Consider the following 24,185-nt stretch of genomic DNA (forward strand, 5'->3'; position numbering starts at 1 on the left):
TGTGGATCTCGGGGTGTGACAGAAAAAAATGACTTTGTGTGATGGTTTTTAATAGGAAATAGCACATAAATCGGTCAGTTGTCAAATGTGCCACACTAGTGCTGGTTAATAGTTGGACTACAAGCATAATGATATTCTTCGCATGCTAGTCGAGTCCTGGCCAGCAGCAGGATCTGTTATCAAATATTTCAGTACTCAGTTAATGCAGTATTTTACGGCACTTTCTTTATTTTAAGCTGAATTGGCAGATGCAGTGAACAACACGAATCAAACTGCAGAAATTATAATTTAATCCAAGAACAGTGGCATTTTACAATCTGTGTACGTGAGGTTTGGGTGTTAATTCCTTCCTTGTTCCAGAAAAAATGGGGGAAAAGCTGCTGGGACTCTCTGTGGACAAGATGGCTGCCAGCCCTGCCAACAAGATGGCTGCCCCAAGGACAGGGCTCCAGGGGGACAAGGGAGCTGTGGGATCAGACCTCTCCTGCCTCACAGGTAACTCACAACACCAGGCACTCGGTGGCCTCTACACCTGCCTCAACCCCAAAGAAAATACATGTTACTTAACCTTATACATAAGGGGTAGCAGAAGCGTTCAGGTTTGACCCAAAATGTGACTGAAAACAGTGTTTCATAGCAATAAAAAGCAAGTGAGTTTGCAGTTTATCTGTTCATGCTTAGGACTAGGCAAATGCAGGAAATTAGTTGGTAATTTTATGGAGTTCTTTTATGTATTTAAAGAAGATGCTCAGGTACAAAAAAATCCAAAAGTACAAAAAAATGTAGATGAAATTTATATTACTTATATTTTAAATTCAAAAGTATTCAGGAAGATGGACTATGCAATTGTCTGAATATTAAAAAAAATCACAACGCTTTTCTCGCTATGGCTATAGACATGCTAGTGTTGTTTACGTTTAGTGATAATTTAAAAATTAATGGGTATTACTATTTATATACTTATTAGAGCTACTTTTAAAATGTTAGGCTCCCAAATGCAGTGCAAGATTTTTAGCCAGCTGTGTTTGTTTTACAAGTATTTAAATATGTACTGCATTTAAATGGTTAAAATTGTTTAAAATGTGCAACTTGACAATAGTGCTTTATGTTAATGGCATAAAAAAACCAAACAAACAACATCTTCCCAATCTACACATCTCTCACTAGATTGCGCTTGTATCTTTCTCTTGTTATTCTTTTTTTCTTTCTGGTTGTCTGATAACAAAACCAAATGAAATGGGGCAACTAATGGCAGTTCCTCTAACAAAGCTGCTTAATTATGTAGAAACATTATATGAAGCCTATACAAGAAGAATAATATGCTGTGAAGTCATTAAACTATTGACAAGAGGTTTCAGACAGCAAACAGATGATTACAGAGGTCTCAATACATTTATGCAGACAAGTAACCAGCCTTTCAATAGTTTCATTAAATTCATTAGTATTCAGGGTGGCAGACAATGTAGATGCATGGGCCTTTTCAGAGCTGAATTCGTTATGTTTTTGTACAGTCTTTTGTTCCAGATTTGTTTTTACCTGGAAGTTACAGGGTTTGCTACTGTATATTAAAAGGATTGATTATATGCGCTGTGAAAATTTCCCAAATAGATGCAGTTTAAAAAATACTAATTGATTGTGTTCATTTACCAAGCATTGTGAAGTAATGCTTACGAAAGGCTGAGAATTAAAAATTTTCAAGTATTTGTACAAATTGCTCCCACAGGAAAACGCTGAGTGACTGTAGGTGGCACATGGGCCTTCCACAGGAGTCAGTTTTTGTTTTAAAGAAAAACATCTTCTACTCTAGCCAGAGCAACAGCCCACGACCTCACAGAGAAAACACTTCTCCCTAGAATAAAACACGATACCACATAGTTACTAGGGTTTTGGGGTTCTGTAAAAAAAAAAAAAAAATCAACAGCTACACAGACATTTTAGACCTGGTTCTTAAAGCAACCATGTTGTCTGGAAAAGTCGTCAGCCATCTTGCTGAAAAATCTGTTTTCCAGCAGGAGTAGGATGAGAGAGACTAAAAGGAAGAAATACAAAGCCTTCTTTCTAGATGGATATAATAGGGATCTGAGAATCATTAAAATAAATGTAGTATTTGAACAAGACTAAGATTACTGTTTCATGTTAAATATCTTTTTTTTTTTGGCCTGGATATTAAATCGAAGCAAAAGCAAGGTAGGAGTTGTTTAAGCTGATTCAAAACAACCTCCAAATTAAAGGAAATTTTGATGGTTTTTATAGGCTGTGTGAGTACTGAAATATGTATTTTATTGCTGTATGAGCAGAGCCCAGTGATATCACAGAGGCAGGACTGTTTCACTTGTCTGAAAGAGGTATGATGCATAAGACCTATAAAAGCATAGAACAACCCTAGGGCTCTGCAGTGCCTGCATAGACATGACAAAGGAGCAGATGAATCTATAATTCTTATTGATGAAGTTTAGAAATCTATCTAAAAATTGGAGGGCAAATGTTTATATGAACAAGGAGGAAAGCTGTAAGTTTGTCTCCCCTTCCCTGAAGACATGGCCCAGGAAGCTCTCCTAGATCCTGTTGATGTTTTTGAGGATTGACAGCAGCTCCCCCCACTCCCAGCTTGAGGTACCCTGTAGCTTGTGATAGTGGCTGTGTGACGGTACCAAATCTGTGCCACTCCTGCCAGGGACACAGACATGGACTGGGCTCCCCAGTACACCCTGAGGACAAACGGAGCTGGAAGGAAGGGCCGGGGAGATGGGATTCAGGAGGAGGAGGGGGGCCGTGTTTGGTGCTCTGGGCTGTACGTGGGAGGAGGTGGAGGCATCATTAACGTCTGATGAGTTGGGAGAAACCTTTGCCATTTCACTGCTGCAACATCGTGTTTGTGTACACAGTGTGACTCAATAAGTTACATATCGGTACAGGTCCGTAGACAGTCTTTAAGAGTAGAATTATGCTTTTAGGCTGTAGAATCTGTTTCCATGGCAACCCCCAGGTTGTCTCCCTGAATAGGTTTAACAATACGGGATTAACCTCATCTTTATTCACCAGTGTTCAGTGTAAATGTGAAGAAAGGGGGGAAAAAAAAACATTACTGTGTAGCAAGTTGCATTAAGTTTCTACTCCAGGGAGAAAGGCAACAGAATATTAGTAGTTTTTTTAGGAAAATACTTCCATTCATTATCAGGGGTTTTTAGGAGAGATTCATGGGATACTGAAGCCTGTTGCTCTGTCAATGTTACACTCAAAGGTAAAAGTTCAAGTGGTGGCTGGATTACAGATTTGCTGTATGTACGTCCAGGTCACAAGTTCACTTCTGTCTGTAAATGTGCCAAAACCAAGCAGCACTGGCTACACATTAGCACAGAAACAGGCTGCCCTGGGTGCCTCTTTAAACACTACCCTGAAGAGCCATGCATAGAGTGCCTGGATGGCAATAACATGCTGCAAACAGTCATTCCCCATCCAAGGATCATTAACTGCCTGCTCAAATTCAAGTCAAAAAGTGGTATTTTAAAAGATTGCTTAGGCTTGACCCAAATTAGCCACACAAAATGCCATACAAATAACATGTTAGGTTGTCATTAGTTAAATTTGGCATGCAGGTGGGCCAGGAGCACAGCTGGGGGAGCAGAAACAGGTAATTTTGCAAATCTCCAAATTGAGGGAAAAGCATTTGCAGTTCAGAATGAAAACCACCGAGGTTCTCCCTTTTCCCAGCAGATGGAGCTTATGTGAAACAGGAGAAGCTGCACAAAGAGAGATTGGGGCACTGGAGGAACACATGGGGAGAAAGCCACAAGGTTCTGGCCAAGGCAGGATCAAGCAGAGGGAGAGCAGGCAGTGTTCAGGCTATGTGCACAACCAAAAAAACATTTAATGTAGCTATAAAAAGCAGATTGATTTAGTCTATGAGAAATACAGAGGGAGGGGAAAAAAGGAGTCTCTAGTGTTACAAACACACCTGTTAGCTCCAGCTGATATGAGAAAGATTTTGCTGCAAAATCATCAGTGCTGTATTTAAGTAACCAGTTTGATTTTATGAAAGACAAAATTTAAAACTATGCATTTAGCGTTATTCTTGGTCTCTGGGATTTTTTAGGCTGTAGGGTTTGCAAGTTCCTGTCTGTAATCAGAAATGCAGAAAGCCAACAATCTTCTGTGATTATCTGCCTCTCAGAGTTAGGTCTTTAAGAAAACACCAAATGTTGTGTTATTGTCAGTAAAAGCCCTAAATCTGCCACCCATCAAAAAGCAAAACAAGCAATCCATGTGACTGGGGAGGCTCTCCTCCACTCCATCCCAGATTTTGTAGACCTGTTCCTGCACTTCTTTTATATCACAAAATTCTTGGTGAAGTCAAGCAGTGTTACAGGAGTACTGGAAAGACAGGAGGTCCCTGCAAAACAGATACCTTTCAGTTTGTGTCCATTAAAGAAATACCATTTTAGGAGAATTTTTACCTTTGTATTCTAAAAAGGGAGAAAAATGTGCTATTTCCAAGGGCCATTTTAACAGCAGCAATGCAACTTTCTTCAGCAATTTTGCAAGGCTGAGGCTCCTTACAGTAAGTACTGGTTTGGAGGGGAGCTGGTTACAGCCAGCACTTGCACACAGCTGTATGTGACTTGGTGCAGGCAAAATGCAGCATTGTCCCATTGTCCCCCAGGCATATTCGTGCTTTCCCTGCCTCAGAGGAGGTGAGCAGAGCTAAGCATTTCTGTTAAAAGAGCAAATGAAAAATCTTGAGGATGGATATGTTCATTTGCTGAAGCCCGATGCTTAAAATTCCTGTGTAGAATTTAGCCCCCTCGGGCCTCTGCTGTCACTACCTCTTTCTTGGTGGTTTTGCTGATGATCTTATCAGTCCTGGCTCATATTTTCCCTTACAGTCAGCCTGAATAACCCTACCAGAATGTGTCTTTCCAACCTGTGAATTCACTCTCTCTTATTTACCTTTCAGCTTTAAACCTTCTACCTTTCATAATCCAGACCAAGCCTGTAACACAGATCTCACGCTTTTTCATCCTGTTCCCCTTGACCTGAACTGACACTCCTATCTTCTGCGCTGCCGTACAATGACCTCCCCATTCCAGCATGCAAGCCCACAGCCCCTCCTTTATTCAAGTCAAAGAGCTGCTTTTCTCAAGAGGCCTCCCCACAGAGATAATGAAAAGCAGATTAAGAGATTTAAAAAAGGAGTAGGTTCCTTTGGAATGGTCAGTGCACTTTCCCTTTCTACAACCATGCTCTATACTGTAAATTTTCCAAATCAGTGTTTGTCTGGATCTCTGTGCCTTGACCTCAGCAGGACCTAAGCTGTTGGGCCCCGATTCTACACATGCAAATGCATGCCATGTCCCTTTACTATCAGAGACATTCACACAGAGTGGTAAAGGATCAGTGCAGATATGTACTTGTAACATCAAATCCTGTTTCTTGCCAGATAGCGTCATAAAAGTCTTGGACAGAGATAAAAATTAACATTTTAATCTTTGTTTTTCTGATACAGAAAGAATGGTAACCTCCAAGTCAAGTGAAGGGGCAGCCCTGTTGACAACGCTTGATTTGTAGCTATATGATAATCTTGAGGGGAAATACCTGTTAAAATGTGATGTGAAGCTATAGAAAAACAACAAAGAGCCATCAGCACAAGTACATCCCAGTGGTGCTTTGCCAGTATCCTGCCTTTTTCTTGTGTGGCTGAATTTCAGGCACCAGAAACAGAAGACGCTTTGTCTGGGCTTTCCCATGTAATCAGCAACCTCTCTCCTGCCTGTCTTAGACCTCTATTCACTTTATTATTATTATAGTATCCCCTAGAGACAGACTTGGGAGGCATTCACCCCCAAACATCCTGTTACCTTCAAGCAATTAGGTATTTTCTCAGTAACACATTATATGCTTTAATCCTGTTGCATGTGTGTACAAAGCATGGCTAGCAAGTCGTGTATGTAAGAAAATACCAAGTTGACGTAAAAGAGCTTTGCCATTGGATTTGATCAGTATCCAGGGGAAGTGAAAACCCCCAAAGCAGGCACTCTCCTCTGAAAGCAATTTCAAGAGGGAATTTTGTCTACAAACTGAAGGCTTAGCTGGGGTCTGCAAATATCTAGGAGTTCATCAGCTGGATAGAGCGAGAGGAGCTCATTGGGACTAATCTGTGCAGGAGGTAAAAGTGAGCCATTCAGCCTGCTCATCAGTCAGGCTGGCAAGCCTCACACTCATTCCTATATGACATATATCAGTCATTTTCTTTTCTAATCACTAATAGCTGAAAAAGGAAATATGCCCAACAAATATCAACAAAAAGCTGGCTTAGCCAGCAGAGCTTCCCTGTTGTGCCGAGGGAACAACCTGCTCCCCTCTGTGAGGCCTCTCCTCCCAAGAAACAGACATCTAACTCTCCCTGAGCGGGAAGCCTCTTTCAGCGTGCCAGCTGGGAATCAGGGCCCTGGGCACAATCCCAGCACCTGTGCCTAGTTTTCTTACAGAGCACAGCCAGCTGCTCTGCTAGGTCTGCAAATGTCCTGTATACCCTATTTCTTTTCTGTGGATTGCTTATATTTGGATTTTGCAAATTCATTGCTTTACATTTACCTTAACCTGATTTGTTTAAGGATCATATCAGGCCACTGATAAATGAAGTCATGCCATGTTTTTAATAATTATTAAACCAGGGTTTTTGAACCAGCAGTCCTCAGAACTTCCTGTAGTATTTTTGAGGGAATTTGAAGGTAAGCAGGACGTAAGCACAGGCCACTTTGGAAACTATGACATGGAGTTTGTGATGAAGAAGTGTTTTTGATGGCTGGTGTTTGTCAGCAAACTTTTCTGGCATTGCACATGGTAGCAGAAACTGTATTTGACCCTGAGGGTTCACAGACATTAGATAATTGTTTTGGCTCTTACTTAGTTCATGGCATGTTAGACTAGTCATTTCTATCTGTGACACCAAACTATCAACTGCAAACTTCCTGTGTGGAAATAATTATGCATCTTTTCCAAGTTGACATTTTGTTCTTCTGTATCCAACAGTTCTTACACAGAAAGGCAAGGTTAGAGTTAAGACAACTTGCATTTCTAATAGCTTGACTCTGAAAAGCCTTCATGTTATTCAAAAATCCTAGCATCAGTGGAGCCAGAGTGGGGTTAGAATCCTGTACTGCAACAGGAAGGGGACATACAGAGATCTGGAAAATAATGAAAGTGGGAGGAAAGTGAATAAAAATGGTTATTATTGCTGCACATAATGCCATATTAATTAAACGAGTTTATCTGGGAGCAGGGTTTAAAAAAGAAGAGAAGGAAATATATTTTCATATAAACTCATTGCCACAGGATGTTCTCAAAATATAAATAAATAGGCTCAACAAGAAAATAGATACACTCAAGGGAGCTAGGCTTAATGAAGTCACTGACACATGCTTGTCTAGCTGCAGTGTCCTCTTTGGAAATTAGGAAATCCCTAAACTACTGATTTTTAGAAGCATGAGTGACACAAATGGGTAGGAGCTACTTTTCCTATAATCTGTTTCCAATTCTAAGCATCCATTACTACTTCCTTTCTTGGTTTCCCTTGAGGAAAGGACATGCCTAAGCCTGCTTTGAATGTTAAAAGCTTCCTCTGTTCTGCACAAATGGAGGTGAGAGTAAGAGACCATAAATGACTACCCATGGGCAGCTAATAAAAGCTGTGAGATACAAGTCCTCACCTGGAACCACGGAGGTGTTTGAGGTGGACCAAAGGGCCCCTGCCAGGGGGTCTCAAGCCCTTGACTGAGTCGTGCATGGCTCACCCCATGCTGGGGGCCTATGGCAGTGTAGTCCTAACAAGCACTGCACTGTTTCTGTCACCCTTAAACTCCATGTGTTCCTCTCACCAGCAGAACAAACAGGTTAATAAAGGTGGGGATTTTTTGTGTAGAAATATAATGAAAGCCAGTTCAGGAAGGGAAGAGATGTCAGTCCCCTTGGTAACTTACACAGAACGAAACTCTACCAAGGAAAGGAACATGTAGCTTCTCTTGCTTTCTTACCAGAGGGTTTCCCCTTTGCACTTTACCAAGTCCAACTTCTGCCATAACCCCCCTGGCAACAAGTTACAGTCGATCTCCCTCTAGTGGGTAATTAATTACCCATAAAAGCCAGAGCAAGACTGAGATGTGTTAAAAATCTGCCTTGCACTTGCCTTCCTTCATCTCCTTTCTTCAGCTGGCTTTCTTCTTCTTTCATCTGTGATCTTTCTCACACGTGCATGATGTGTTTTCTTCATACCCTCCCTGAACTTTGTATCTGCTCCTTCTCCATTCTCGTGCTCTGTGAGGAGTTGGGCTGTTTGCAGGGTTTCTGTTTGACTTTGATGTAAGTGGAAATGAAAGTAAAGAAGCGCCAAAGAATGAATTTAAAATGAAATATTCTAGAGATTAGTGGTGTTTGCAGAGAGGCATGTGTGCAACCCCCAATATGCCAAAGGCTTAGAAATCTGGGAAAAAGAAAACTGTAAGACCTACCTTAAGTTTGTAATTTATTTTTTTTTATCAGGAGTCAGTCAAAGGAAATTTACATTTTGGTTTTCTTATCCTTAAAGTTGATTTATTTGGGTTGAAAATCTTCTGCATTCTGCTTAGTAGTTTCTTTCCCCTAAAATTGTTGTTCCATTACCACAACTATTAACAGCAAAATACATAAGCCAGCTGTGTTCAATCTGAAGTTAGCTCTCTAACAGCAACAGTTAACTACCCAAGAGTATTCCCAGAGCAGAGCTGACGTTAATTGAGAAGGATAGTGCTCTGAAATATGTGGAGACAAGATGCTATAGAAATTGATTTAACCAGATCATGCCTTTTGTGTATGGAACTGTATTTCTCTCCTTGCAGAGCATATAGGCTGGATACTATGGCTGTTACTGCATTTAGATTAATGGAAGTATATTAGGGATGATTCTCAAAGGTATCTCCTTTCTCTGACTACTCTGGGGTTTCTTGTGTGTGTGTGGTAAATCTCATTTCAAACAAAAAGATGAACAAGTCACTATTGTCCAAATGAAAAATGACAGATTTGGATGAAAGAAAATTTTAGGACAGGCTTTGATAATATATTCCAGTGGTAGAAGGCATCATGTTAATCATTATATGTTACCTTTCTGTTTAAAACTTTGAATTATCTAATTAAACCAACATGAAGGATAATGTGTTCCAATCCAAGTATTTTCCAGGTTCCTGGTGGCACTGACATTTTCTCAAATCACTGTGGTAAACGGTGTTCCACAAAAATCCCTAATTAGAACCCCAGGCGTCTTTATTATGGCAAACTTAGGTATCACAAAGCGAATGAATAAAATCAATAAACTGGAATTTGACTGAAGCAAAGTAAGTTCACATATTATTTAGTGTGAGCAAATTCTGTGCCTAGAAACACCTATGTAATCCATATATTTACATTATTTTGTGAAACAGCATCATACAAAAAATAATTGTTCTGTACAGCATATCAGGATTATCAAGTTATTTTCCTAACATGGGTATAAAAAATATTGTAGCTTTTGCTCCCTTCATAACTGAGTTGTCAATATACTAATTTGATTTCACTGTAATAAAGATGAAATTAATTCCAATCCTGCTCCTATATCAGTTACAGTATAATTTTATTCAGCTGAGACATTTCATAAACCTGCTGAAGGTAAGAATTGCAGACAGTGCTTAGGCAGGATGTGGAGGCAGGGAAGAGGTACTGCAGAAGAAATTTGCAGTTTTGTCTCCACAGCTTTCCTTGCATTGATGTACAGGACAAAAAGAATTCAGTGACTATCAGCTTTCAAGACCAGCTTGTAGAGCTGACAGTAAGAGAATGTTCTTTTGCATTCAAATTGAGTACATTTGTTCTAGAATTTATTAAGACACTGTAAACAAAGAAACTAACAGTGTCACATCCTGTTCTTTATTTAGGTTGGATGAAGACTTCATTTGGCATCATGAAAACTAGAATGACTACCCTGGGCTAAACCAAAGGCCTGTGAGTCCCTTTATCCAATCTCTGGTCATAGTCAGAAATGAGTGTTTAAGGAAGGAGCATGAGGAATAGGGTGAGCATAGAGCATTGCTGGCTGCAGCAGTGACTTGTACTTCATTGCTGCTGATAAACACACAGAGAACAGAGGCTGGGGGTCTGAGCACAGAGCTGGGAGCTGTGAATTCACTGTTTCAGTCCTGCCTCTGTCACCAAGGTTACTTGTGCATTGCTGTGTCCCAGCTCATGTGCTGGTGGCAAACCTGCCTTCAAACCTCTGCACTGCAGAGAAACACACAGGCCACGTTCACGTAGTCACACTCACATTCAGGCTGGTTTTGATCAAGTCTGGTATTATGGAGAGATTTGTTCCTTCCTAATGAGCTGCTTTGTGATTTGTGATTGTTTCCTGAAGAGCTGCATAATATCCCAGTGCACTTCTTATTGTGCCCCTTTATCTCTTCCCTATTCCTTCTGGCTCCTCTGTTTTCCACGTGGTTATCATCACTGGCCTTTGTGGTCCTTGTGCTTTGTCCTAAGCTTGTCATCCTTCAGCTCCTACAATCAGGAACAGCAGGCTCAGTGCAAGGTAGAAACTGTGCAAATATTTTCCCTGTGTAGCCCAAGTCCAGGTCAATCCATCAGGTAGCACGGAGAGGCTGACTGTTTCAAATGTCTCTGCTGAAGCTGACAATAAAAAGGTGATGCTGTTAGATTTCCAGTAAAACCAGAAAGATAACGTTGAAGGCACCTCCTTAAAAACTCCTGTTAAAAATTTTGGTTAAGAGCTATGTTTCACATTGCTTCAGGGCTACCTGCAATTCCCAGCATGATGGGTGATCCTGAATGGATCCTTGAATCCATCAGCTGCAGGCCCCCTTCTGGTGAGTTCACAGTTTCATCATTGCTTCTGGAAGTCTGTCACCTCCTCCACGGCCATCGTTCCCACCTCCGTTCGTCTACCATCCCTTCAGAAACACCAAGTGGAGGAGGACTGCAAGACCCACACTCAGAGCACTCAGAACATAACAATGCAGGCAGGTAAATAAGGAGTTGTCAGAATTCCCTTTTCCATTTTTAACCTCACAATGTAGAACCTTTACCAGTGTGATACTATTGGGGGTTTCTACAAGCTGACTGAAGCTGCTGGATTGAAGGCCAGGTTTGAGGAACTTCTCCCCAGATCCTTGCACCTCAGGTTGAGCAGAACCCTGGAGAGCTCCTCCTCCTCCCTGTGGCCTCCAGCTGTGCTTCTGCACAGGGCAGGGGTGTACAGGAACTGCAGGAAGCCACATGGAAATCAGGGCTGAATGGTAACCAAATATGTCTAACCCAGGGGGAAGCTGGTGGGAGTGCAGAGCTAGTCAAAGGGAAGGGAACAAATAGACTGGAACTTACAGGCCCTGGAATATTGGCATGACAGTGGAGGCCTGTGTATAGTAAATAAATAGAGATATGCATGTTTTAGCAATTTCCCCAGGGTAAAGTGAGTGGGAGTGTGTTCAAAGAGTAGTATTTGCTTTATACTGTCCTGTTCAATATATACATTAGGAAGTACATATAGGGTGTATGTTTGATCAAGGAATTTAGACAATAACCTGAGTAATTGGCAGCATACAACAAATCCCATCAGTCTGATCCCAATGCCAAGTTCCTTCTCAGTATTACAATTTTGCAAGCAATTAAAATGGCTGCTTTGCTACATTATGTTATTACAAGCAACATCACTTGTCAAGTATTTTAAGTAGGGAAAGTGATGTTAGTTATTGTGCATTACCACCCAGGTAAAAATCACACCCCTGTGTTAAGCATGCACAACAATATACCATTAACCTGTTTAACATGATATCTTGAAAGAGTGGTGTGTTTTGCTTTTACATTTCTACTACAAGTCCTTTGTTATTACTTTGCACATTAAAATTTTTTCTGCTCTAAAGATGGAATGATTTTGCAAACCAGTCTCATCCCTAGACTGCTATAATTTGACAATTTCAAGGCTTTTCAACTCAGACCCTTGCATATATGTCATGTATCGCATTGCAGATTTCATCCAATAGTTGAAAATGTACTCTCAATGCAGTATCAACTTATCAGTATTCCAGCACCATAAGCCTTCTCACTGCAAGCAGGGGACTGTTCATTACAATGAAACTGAAAATGGAATAACTGAAGGATTGATTTATATGACCTTCACTCAGGAATGTTCTAATTCTGACATAATCTCTCTGACTGAAATCCTAAACACTGTATAATTTTGATTTATTACCCTTAAAAGAAGGAGCCTGGATCTATAGATAACAGAATACCTGGCATGAAAAAGAATGGTGCAAAAGCTCAGGAAGACTGCAAGAAAATGCAGATTGATCATGTGACTTTACTCCAAACATTGTCTCAGCCAGCAAATCCATGAACGGAGCTGAAAGCAAGTGGAAAAACATTATGCGGATGTTTTCACAAATCCACTCTGTCCCTTGGAAATCTCTCATGATTATATACATTTTATAGCAAAGATAAGAGCATGTTAGTAAGTTCAAGCATGAAACAGTCTGTTTACTAAAGGCTGCAGGGAATGTTTATTAAACCAGCTAATTTATGGCAAAACAGGGCCAGAACTTGATATACTCCACAAAAAGCTGCTTTACCAGGCAGCTGTTTCCCTCCCACACCGACAGTGTAACCCACTCCGTGCTGTTCTCTCCTCACATCTGCTGCCATGGGAGCCAGGAGAAGGCTTGTAAGAGTGTGAGGGCATGTTGAACCTGACTGCTCACAGGTGAAAGCTAGAGCAGCCCTACAGTGTGCTCCTTAAAATTAACAGCTGATATCTTTAAAGCAAAGCAGCTGGATCTAAATCAAGTAGAATCTTCTTAAATTGAAAGGTGAATCAGGCTGGTTGTCACTTGGATTTTTTTTGGTGAGGTAAAGTGAGTAGTTAGAAGAAAGAGCAATAGAAAGTATTCACAAGCTGGTTGATAAATGTACATTAAAAGCCCACTAAATACAGTCTTAATGCCCTACAGGAAATGAAATCAACAGGTCAATTTAAAGTAGACTAACAAAAAGAAATCTGCCCTCCACCCGTGCCTTTTTTCTGTTCTTAATGTTTGGTGAAATGAATGCTTGCCTCCTTTCCTCCCACACACTCAGCTCACAGTTCCCACTTAGCCATTTCCCAGTCCTATTTTACACATATCTTTATCTTATCATGCTTCTGCAAATCCTTCTCCTCTAGAGCACTTACATCCTCTTCTTTCATAAAATTCACCTTTTACAAGTGGTACCTAATCAGTCTTACTTTGTCCTAGCCAGGAAATTGAGGGGTTTATTTTAGAAAAAAATTATTGTTATTCAGTGCATTTTGTGGCTAGTATGAAGGACTTTATTCTACCAGATGGTAGTCTCCTCTATGCAGGAACATTTGTCTGCTTCACTGTACTGCACAATGCATATTATTCTCACCTATGAATGGGCCTGTTCCTTATTACTACCAAACATCAAACATTACACCATTCCTCCAGGATGGAGCTACAATCTGAGCTACAGCTACTGCAGCCACTGTAAAAGCACTACAGCCTCAGAAAGATTATTTCTTCCTTCCTGAATACGTTAGAGTTGCTATACCAGGAACTAAATTTGTGCTTAGGGATAGCAGGAAGTGCCTGATTCTTTTTATGTACTTGCAGAAAGGGGCGGGGGGGGGGGGGGGGGGGGAAGGGGGAAAAAAGGGAAAGGGAGGAGATAAAAAAGAGAAGAGAAAAGAATAAAAAGAAAAAAGAGAGACTTGGGTGGAATAATATTTAGGACATTTATTCCCTGAACTATATATGGACAATTTTCAAAGTAAGACAATAAAGTATTTATATCAAAAACTCTGTTCTGCTAGAATGACATAAAGCCTTATAAGTGGCAGGCAAAAGAGAAAAAAAATGAATATTATTTCTGTAATCAGTTAGCATGTCAACATGTCAGAATACAATACAGATATTTGATTCTTTGGACTAGAAAATTTAACATAAAGCCCAGCTCTGCAAACCAATCCTGGCATACTTGATTTTCAGCATGAGCTGTTTATTGAATTCTCAAATGAATGTATTTATCATTAGGAAAATCAAAATACCAGAGGAAGTAATATAGTCTTAGATTTCCCAATGGTGAATTAATTAGTGGAGTCAATTCTGCCCTCAGCCTGGTATCTCATCCACCAGACAACACTCACTTCCACTGTAACAACAGATGATTGTAAAAGCTTAACAGTGTTTTGCCAGTGCTGGTAAAGCTGATAGGGATGGGAATGAAGGTCAGCTTGGTATCTTTTTCAACCAATGGCAAACTATTCAGTATGAGAGGTTAAAAACTACTTTATTAGGATGATTATCATTACCCTCAACAACAACTATAAAAAGCTCCAAGTCAAATGGTTCTGACTCACTTGTTGAAGGGTAATGCCATCTGTGGAGGAAATTCTGGGTATGGGCTGTCACCAGTGGCTAATCCGCCTGGAACAGGTGCACAGAAGTTTGCCAGTCCCACATCACAGCAGGGCTGGGAGCCAGGACATCCAGCTCACAAAGTAGTTGCCCACTGGAAAGGAGGTGGAAAAAAAGAAGAAAGGGCTTGTCTTCATGTTTCTCCCAAGCAGCTTCCGCTTGTAAAATTTTGGTGACTAGAAAAATTTGGAAGCCATTCTCTACCCACTGTGCATCACCAGTAATACCTTACTTGTCCTTCCTCACTAGCGAGCTCCCCTGAGCCGCTGCAGCAGCTCTAGAGTGAAATACTTTTGCATCCAGTATGTTTGCAATTGTAAATTCAACAGATTCTCTATAAACCGGTAACAATATAAAGTATTTTAAAATGCCTAAGTACCAGATCAGTCCAACCTGACTAAAGTCAAAAAACATTTGTCAAGTCCATTCAGGGCAGAAGGCAGAAATATTCCAAAATTGCCTTTTGAGTGAATGAACAAGGAATACAGACTCAAAAGCTAAACTCTGGCAGATGCTGAACTCGCTGTCATTTGATCTGCTGTAGCACTCGCGTGTCTGAGTAGGTCTGCTGAAACAGAAGGAAACCTTTCCCAAAGATTATTCAGCTAATCCAAACTGGTAGCTTTTGAGGAAAAGAAAAACATTTAGTCCTTTCACTGAATAAGATACACCTGTTAAAAATTACATATTGCAAAGTTAGAAAGGACCTTATAATCAGACCTGCACTAGACAGACAAAAAGACTTTTTAAAGGGAATTTTTTTTTTCAATCTGTAATACAACACATCTTTCAATATAATATTTCTGTCCAATTAAAATTATTCTATTAATGGAGATTTTATCATTTTATTATGATTACAATTTATTGTAAACTTATTGTACTCATTACCAACCTGAGCTGTAAAAAATGTAAATACTAGTAATTATTTAACTTGAAAACAATGCAAGAAAAAATATAGCAAAGAAGAGGGAAATGAAACTGATTAAATGTCTGGTTCCCATTGATTGCCAATAGCTGCTAGTGTTAAATTAAGAGGTTATTTTATTGTCCCCTACAGCCAAGCTCAGCCATGCTCCATTCAATAACTAATAATTTATGTCTTTGAGTTAATAATAATTACAATAAAAATATTCCCCATTTTCTGGCATGCTGTGTTTATTTTAGGATATTAACACAGCAATCCAAATACAACACGTAAAACTCCCTCAGGGTTTTCTGTCTCACATCCCAGACCTTCTGTTTCTTTATAAGCTTTAACAGCCACAGTTAGAAGAGATATAAATAGTCTGAAGCACAAGAGAATCTCTCTTCCCTGACAGAATCTTTATTTACAAGCTCTACAAACCTTAGCAGGTCAAACAGTCCCTTGCTGGCAGGTTAATAAGGCCCACCTGCCAAATAAACCCACCAGTGAACTCCACAGGGCCTACATAAATCCGGAGTGCTTGCAACAAGATTTTCTCCCTAGGAATCATACTGAGCATACTGAGATGGGATGCTTATAGTTCAAAAGGGGGTCATCTTTCAAACTCCAGAGTACTTGTCTGCCTGGCATACACACATGAGTCTGCAAAAGGTTTGCAAAAAACACAGCTCTTACCTTCAGAAGGTATCATTATTTAACATTTATATTTCAATATTGCTTACAGGATACCCACATGCTGAGGCCTCCTCTGCTGGTTCCATATGAACATGTACTGCTTGTAAGTCTTTGCCCTTTGGACTTTTTAAAGGGCAGGTATAGTTGGGTCATAAATTAAAGCTTTAATATTATTCAAGACTTAACATACAATTAATTTGCCCACAATTCTATGGAAAGAAAATTAACAAATATGATAACTGGTTATTTAAACCAACCTAGAAAGTAATTCTCAGATGCTAAAGTAGGTTTTTTTTATGAATACTGACAATTATCAAAGTGGAATTCCATTCTGAGACCTAAGCTGTTCAAACACAACTCATGGATAAATGTTTCCCATTGAATCAATGACTTCTTTATGTTCTTTCCTGAATCAGCTAGGCCCAGCAGCTATCCAAGTGTGGGCATATCCACAGACTTCTCAAGAGGCCTACTCACTGTGTTTATATTGCATTGTAAAAAGCATCTCCAAAGCATCCTTCAGATTTCTGTTTGCTGTTCATACAGTCAGCAAAGTGGTAAATTCTGAGCATACACCTCATCATTCATTAGGATGGCACCAGGCAGATGAAAGCAGACAATGGATCATAGCTGGGCACCAGAAGCTCTCTGGCTCAAAACACTAAAGCAGAACTCACGATCCACTCATGAAGGGAGCTGGTTTTCTTTTGCACACCTGGCTGAGAACTGCAGGAATGCCTGAGCTGATTCACAAACAGATACGTGCCCCAGCCTTAGAGGTGGCAAAGGTAATCAGGAAGGGCAATATGCAGCTGGAGAGGCAGCCTGTGTGTACTGGGCAGGGATCACAGGTTCCACTCTAATGACCAGTGAACATCTGATGAAGTTCTTTAATTTACTCTGAGGGACATATCCATATCAGGCCTACAGGCTGCCTGCCTGTAAAAATTCTTCAGGACAGGTTACAGGCAGATCAGGGAGCACATAAAAAAGGCTTGCAGCTCTTTGTTCCTGCAGGTCTACAGTGTACTGGACCAGAGTCCCCACAGGCACTGGGCATTCCAGCTGTATTAGAGCATACATGATTAGCTGCAGACTATTTATTGGTAAGTAAAGCTATTTACCAGAATCATTCCAATACCACTGAAATGTAACAGTTTTACAAGTGTAGGTGAAGTAAGGAACGCACGTAGAACATACATTTAAGATAGTATGCTGTGGCAAAGCACTTGGTTGCACTTTGAAGGCCTTGAATGCATTCCTTTGAAGGCTTTGAATGTCAGATTACCGGAGAGAATGCTCAATTTCAGGATCCTGGTATTGCAGCTCTTGGTGATGTTATCAGTGGTTTACATTTACTAAGAGGTAAAAGTACCTCTTCTGGGGGTACTTTTGGGATGAGACAGAAGTTGGGGCTTTGAATCACAGACCCCTTGATTCTGAATGCCATTTAAGTGCCTATCACATGCTGTGGAACCAGTGCAAACAACTTTGAAGAACCAGCTCAGACCAAGCAGATGCACGTAACATCAGCCCTTCAGCAAGCACTGCATGCCCAGTTGCTGTAGCAATTGCAAAAGGGGGAGTGTTCAACTCCCAGTGGTTTGTGTCCATGGGAATGATGCTATTCTTAGCACAGTGGTACTACAACCATGCCCAGCTTCAGCATGAGACAACAGAGAGTGGGTGAATCTTCATGCAGGCAGCGTCCCATACCCTGGCCAAGCCCAGCACCTTTCTTCTCTGCTGGATACATTCTTTAGTTGAATCACAGTTTAATGCAGCTGAGCCAGCCCGATGTTCTTCTGCTATTTGTAAACTGGATGCAGATTTGGCATTGGAGCCAGAAGTGCCTCGGCAGGGTCAGTGCTGTGTGCAGGGCTGAGCTCCTGTCACTGCATGCAGTGTGACTCCTGCAGTCAGCACTGTGTGCAGGGCCCAGCTCCTGTCACTGCATGCAGCGTGACTCCTGCTGTCAGTGCTGTGTGCAGGGCCCAGCTGCTGTCACTGCAGGCAGTGTGACTCCTGCTGTCAGTGCTGTGTGCAGGGCCCAGCTGCTGTCACTGCATGCAGTGTGACTCCTGCAGTCAGTGCTGTGTGCAGGGCCCAGCTGCTGTCACTGCATATAGTGTGACTCCTGCAGTCAGTGCTGTGTGCAGGGCCCAGCTGCTGTCACTGCACGCAGTGTGACTCCTGCAGTCAGTGCTGTGTGCAGGGCTGAGCTGCTGTCACTGCACGCAGTGTGACTCCTGCAGGCAGCCCAGCAGCCCCTGCTCCCTGCCAGGGCTGGCTCACCAGGCAGGAGCCTCTCAGTGCTGCACTGCCTGGCACTGCACACTCTGGCTCGTTAACAGTAACTGAAGCGAGCAAACAGAGCTTACAGCAGTGAGCACATCCATGTGCAAGAAACACATCCCACTCCTTTCAGTTCTCACAGCAGTGACAGCACAGGTGATAATTTAGCAGATAGGCGTGCATTTGCAAACCTGCTCATCCTGGCCTCACATCCAGTTGTTTCGGCCCTCATTTGTCAAGTACATTTGCACATAATCAATGCCAATGTAAAACAAGCACTAAGCATCTTGTATAAAGTCTCCAAACAGTTCTTGAAATTAGTGGCAATTTCTGAAAATGCCTGTCAGTGAGCATTTTTCTCAAGGCATATACACAGAGTAAATAGGATATGATCACAACTACAATTTCTCAGTACAGGAAATTGCCAGTCACCAACGTAATTAGAAACAGTTCATGTGATCAAATTAATCATTCAAAAAAAGAGCAATTACTGTTAACAGAATAATGGCATGCCTTAAAAAAGAATGAAATTACCGTTTAGGACCGACATAGTTACCCTAACCGCTCTGTACTGAGGCAGCAAGATTAATATATATGCAAAATAAAACACTGTATTAGCATCTGCTGAAAACAGTAGTAGCATTATCTATCTGGCCTATTCAACCCTTAACAAACTTTATTCTTCAGCCCCAGGAAAGAGTGGAAATATCAATAGTCACTTCTCTGCAAAAATGAAAAAAAAAAACACTCCTCAAGGTTTCCATTGCTATATAACTTACTACATTGTGATTATTGCTGACCAATAATTACATGAAGATTAAACATAAGTCAGCAGTTTGAAATGCAGAAGAATTTAACATTCAAACCTACATTACAGCTCCTCAAAAGCTAAGACTTGGCTTGTTAAGTCTAAAGCTTTACTCTGTTAGATCTAGAAACACATGCCAAACATATTGCAAAAAACTATATTTTTGCTCTGTTATGCTAAACATTAATTCTGATTATAAATTTATTTTGAAATTTATACTTCTAAGTGAGATTAAGTTTATGTTTAAAAACACAGTAATACTATGCTATCAATAGATAGCAGAGTTAATATGTTTTGAATCCTCAAGCTGTGTGTTTCTACATAGATTAGATTTATTTTATTCTGAATGTCAGCAATGTTTAAATTAAGTCATGCTGATGGGGAAGATAATTAGAGACATATAACTTCTATAGATAAATTTATTGATTCACTAAGTTACTTATACCAAGCTGAAGCATGTTAGCTGTTGAGAGCTGGTATACAGCTGGTTTTTATCATCCCAACACTGGAAAACAGCAGGGACATGCTCCTCAATTTTCCTTTCTCGTGGCCTCTGTCTTGCCCTGAAGATGTATCTCACTCCCTCATGTGTTCAACTTTCCTCTTCCTTTTGCTTCCTCAATTACACTTCCTTCTGCTCAACACAAATGATGCAAACACAAGTAAGTATTTGCAACAAAAGGGACATTTACTCCATTCTTCTCTTATCTGAAAATGTACCTGGTAAACAGGCTGCTATAACTTGTAGTATGAAGAAGATTTATATTTAACTGTTTTTTCATCAGGTAATCATATTTTACTCTGATTGGTATTTAAGCCATAAACTGTAGCTGCACTTAAGATGTCCCTCATTTGGACAGAGACTAATTCTATTTCAAATTCTCAAAGTAGATTATTTTCTTTTTCTCAAGGAATCAATTTTCTATTAAAAAATACCATTACTTAATTTTTATATGGGCTTACACAGAGTCTGAAAAGCCTGTACCTTTTCATTTTCAAGATAATTTAAAAGTGATTCTAATACACATCGAATTTTTCAAGTAACCATTTTCAATGAATTTTCATTCAAATTACTCAGCAAATATATGTTCAAGTTCTCTAGAACACATTTACTACTATCATTTCATGATGAATGTGCTACAGTTGATCACTGATTTTAAATTTCATATTTGATTGTTTCTAGATCAGCAGCTTGTCCATATGAAACAGCATGCAATATGCTGCATGGTCAAAGACATAAACATGTACATGCTGATAAAGATTTTTAACAGTTGTGATGATATGGACTGACATGCTGAAGATCAGTGTCCATGTCTAGCTATACTTAACATAGCTAAGGGTAGGTTCAGACAGGTTGAAAACAACAATTACTCTCTGTTAATCCAAACAAAAACATGGACTGCTGGCCAAAGGTGATGGATTGCCAGTTGCCAGCATGAAAGTTTCATGGTGATAGTAGGGATAACACTGAGCAGGTATCTCTGCATCAGTGCTACATCAAAACAGGACAATGGGCAGCATTGACTTCACCAGCGTATTCATGCTTTGAACTGTTAATGTCTTCAGTGTTCACCCCTAATACATGGAAAAGTCTGGGAAACAAGAAAAAACTACATCTGTAGATTCTATATGGCCTATTAGAGTACTTATTCAACACCTTAGTACAATAAAAAACTGCAAACATGCTGTGCTGTGCTGCTCTGCTAATTTGGGAATATCTGATTAACACATGGACTACACTCCTGGAACTTCACTTTGGCACTGCTGTGAGTTAACATTGCCACCAATCTGCATGCAGGAAAATACACACTAGAGAGGTTGTTATATAAAATCCTAAAACAAAAATAAAAATGGGTACAAGAAAGGAATTTAGAAAGCAATCAATCCTTTGCATCCATATAGGAAAGAAACATAGACAGAAGGCTCCTGCCATGGAGATCTACAAGATTAAACATGCTCATGAGCTGCACTGTCTTTGCTATTTGCCTTTGCCAGGGTAATGGCAGAGCTTCAGCACAGGGACTGCTTGTCCCCATCATGTCTAATGGCAACAAATACCCCAAAATATGCCCAACAGCTCTGACCCAGCTCTCCAGGAAGGGAGCTCTGCACTGCTGCACTGAGTAATGCCACACACACTGCCTGTTCCTGGCCTCTCACACGGTGGAACTCCAGCAACTGCAGCTCAAGGCCTTGGCTTGTCCAGCACTCACTGTCCCTCTTGCAGCAACAAAACAAAACTTCCTTCACCTTCAGAACTCCAGCACATGCCTAAAGCCAGGGGCACTCAATTCAGCTACTGCTCAATAAGTGATCTCAAAAAAGTGCTTGAATTACAAATTCTCTTTTGGCCTAGTAACTAATTGATAATCTCCAAAATATTTAACTATTTCTAGGACAGCATGCTACCACTACATTTATTTAAATGTCTTTGAGTTGAAAGAGGGATATTATTTTTACTATTAACTGTGGTACTGTTTAACACCATATATCAATAAAAGTTGAAAGTAAGAAGCAATAAAACTTTAGACACCAAATGAAACAGGAGTCACTAATAAATGAATTCTTTAATTTGCTCTAGTTGTGCATCTTTGATAGTTCATGGATAGGCCATTGAAACCAAAACTGCTAAAAGATATTGGCTAATTTAAAATCACAAGGAAATACAATGAAAGAGCAAAATCTCCAAGAGGTTCAGCCTGGGAAATTGTGACTACTACAAACTGATTGGAGGACGTTTCCTTCAACTCCTTCAAAGCTATCGCTCAAGCGTAATGCAGCACGCCTGTGATTTGTCAGCACAAGCTTATTCTGCACTGCATGTGCATTTACACCTTGAGAAGTTGAAGCTTTTTTGAACTCAGTTTTCAGAAGTATCATGCAACTATACCCCCTTGCAAAGGACCAGCCTCTTTGTGTATTGCAGTGGAAAAATGAGGTATCTTTATTACCACAACAAGAGCTCAAGGAAACAGCCAATTGTTTTGAAAATTAAAAAACCTGCAAGCACAATTTTTATTTAAAGGGTCAAGACATTGGACAAGTTTGCACTAGTGTGTATCTACAATATAAACTCGTAGTATGCCAGTCAAAGGTGGCATACTACCACCTTTGAGGAGGTAATTACATGGTTGCAAATCTTGGTCTCACAGACAAGGCCAGTGATCTACAGAATTGTAAGGACTAAGGGAGATTTGTCACCTTGACCACGATAACAAAATCCTTCCACTTACACCTTAAAGAACAGACTTAGAAGGGAAACGCAGGAACTGTGTTATCTGTAGGATATAATGCATTGGTGATAGGTACAAAATGAAAATTTGTTTCTCTTTTGTAAGTAATACATAAAGATGAATTTATATCATTGGGCCTGTACAAAAACTTTATTCCCAGGAGAATATAGATAAAGTATTTGTATCACACAAATTATTGATAGCCATGGTTTTTATGGAAGTTGGGAGGTTTTTGAGGGGGGAACAAAAAACACTCCTGAACACATGGCATGCTTTGTGCTTTTAGTATGTTAGATTTATTGTTCAACTACGAAGAAAAGCAAGCTCGTATATTCCCTTACGTAAACAACAGGATTCACATACTTGCATGTCTACTATTTATTTGCATTGAAACTGGTGTCTCTATTTTTAATTAGAAAGGATCTTTAGTTTTTCTGTGACTGCATTTAACTGAACTTTAGAAAGGAAGGTGGATAAAACTGTCACGACTCTTAATCCAAATTAGCTATTTTAAAATGTAATGGCACTTTATCTTTCTATTTAGTGCTGTAAATACTGACATTCGGAAACTAAATCTTGTTTGTCTAACACCTTTAAGATAGCGTATTTTCTTTTTCACAGAAAGGCTGTAAAGCAAGTTAAGGTACCTTTATCACTGCAGACAGATCTCCTCCAGCCACCTTCAGCTTAAAGTTTTAATCAGCTAATGATTAAGATTTTCATTACTAAGTACTTAGCACTAAATTTGCACTGTTCAACTGCTAACTGTCATGCAGCCACCATTAAACGCTCACCTAAAAACATCAACAAACTTTAACATATGAAAGTAAATTAAGGATCACGTAAAAAAATAAACAGTGTGAGCCTTTCTGTAACAGATGGCCTAATTTCACCATTATCCATGAAGTATGACGCCGGTGCGTTCCCCTCCCTCAATTATCATCTGTTTACTTTTGGCAGGAGTTGCGACAGGTCGTTAGCTACCAGGTTAACACAGTATCCATAGCACCGAGGAACTCCATTCTCTGCCTTGTACACAAACACAGCTTCTCAGTGCTCCATAAATCCTTTATTAAACCATTGAAAGCTTGAAAAACCTGGCCATTACCTGCTCTACATTATCTGGTGCAACGGTTCATGAGAATATTTGTTCCTATTGTAAAATGACGGCTGTTTAACGATTTGACCTAAAAAAAACACAGAAAGAAAAAGGAAAAAAAGCTGTGTTTTCAATTGGCAAATTACAAGCACATGTACTTATTTTGATGCAAGCTTAAAAAAAAAAAAGTAACCCAGGCCATACTTCCAGAAGAGACAGCCCGGATAATTCGCAGCCAGGCACACTTCGGCTCTTACAACCATTCGACAGCCTCCAAATTGTGTGCAGTTGTACGGAAAGTCAAAACATTTGGCTTAAATCAGGATTTTCAGAAAGCGCACGTGTACAGTGGCTGAGGCCAGCGGTGAGGAGACCATTTCTCAGTCGGCCAGGAGGAGAGAAATAATAATATAAAGATATTTAAACGTTTTTCACCTTCACTTTCGGGAAGGGGGTGTGTGGGGGGGTGGTGGGTTTAACGCGTTCTTGCGCACCTGGGGACGGCTCACGGCCACATCCCCGTACCCCAGGGAAGATAAATAATAACAAGAACACAAAGATGGTTTTAAAAAAGCGTTTCCCACCGGGGTGGGCGGGCTCTGGACGCGCTCTCGCCCACCTGGGGGCGGCGAGCCAGGCTCCCCCGAGCGGGCCTGGCCCCACC

The 24,185-nt window shown here is 40.4% G+C and overlaps 1 protein-coding gene across 1 annotated transcript in view; it reads left to right on the top strand.

The window, feature by feature from the left end:
• Nucleotides 1-369: 369 nt before the first annotated feature.
• The window catches only part of NSD2 (nuclear receptor binding SET domain protein 2), a gene marked incomplete at its 3' end in the record, with an annotated part of 95,281 nt that continues 71,465 nt past the window's right edge, over nucleotides 370-24,185 (top strand). Inside the window, exon 1 of the mRNA XM_084204372.1 lies at nucleotides 370-495. The remainder of the gene's footprint in view (nucleotides 496-24,185) is intronic.

Source organism: Fringilla coelebs (assembly GCF_963513975.1).
Source record: "Fringilla coelebs genome assembly, chromosome: 4".
Taxonomy (NCBI): Eukaryota; Metazoa; Chordata; class Aves; order Passeriformes; family Fringillidae; genus Fringilla; species Fringilla coelebs.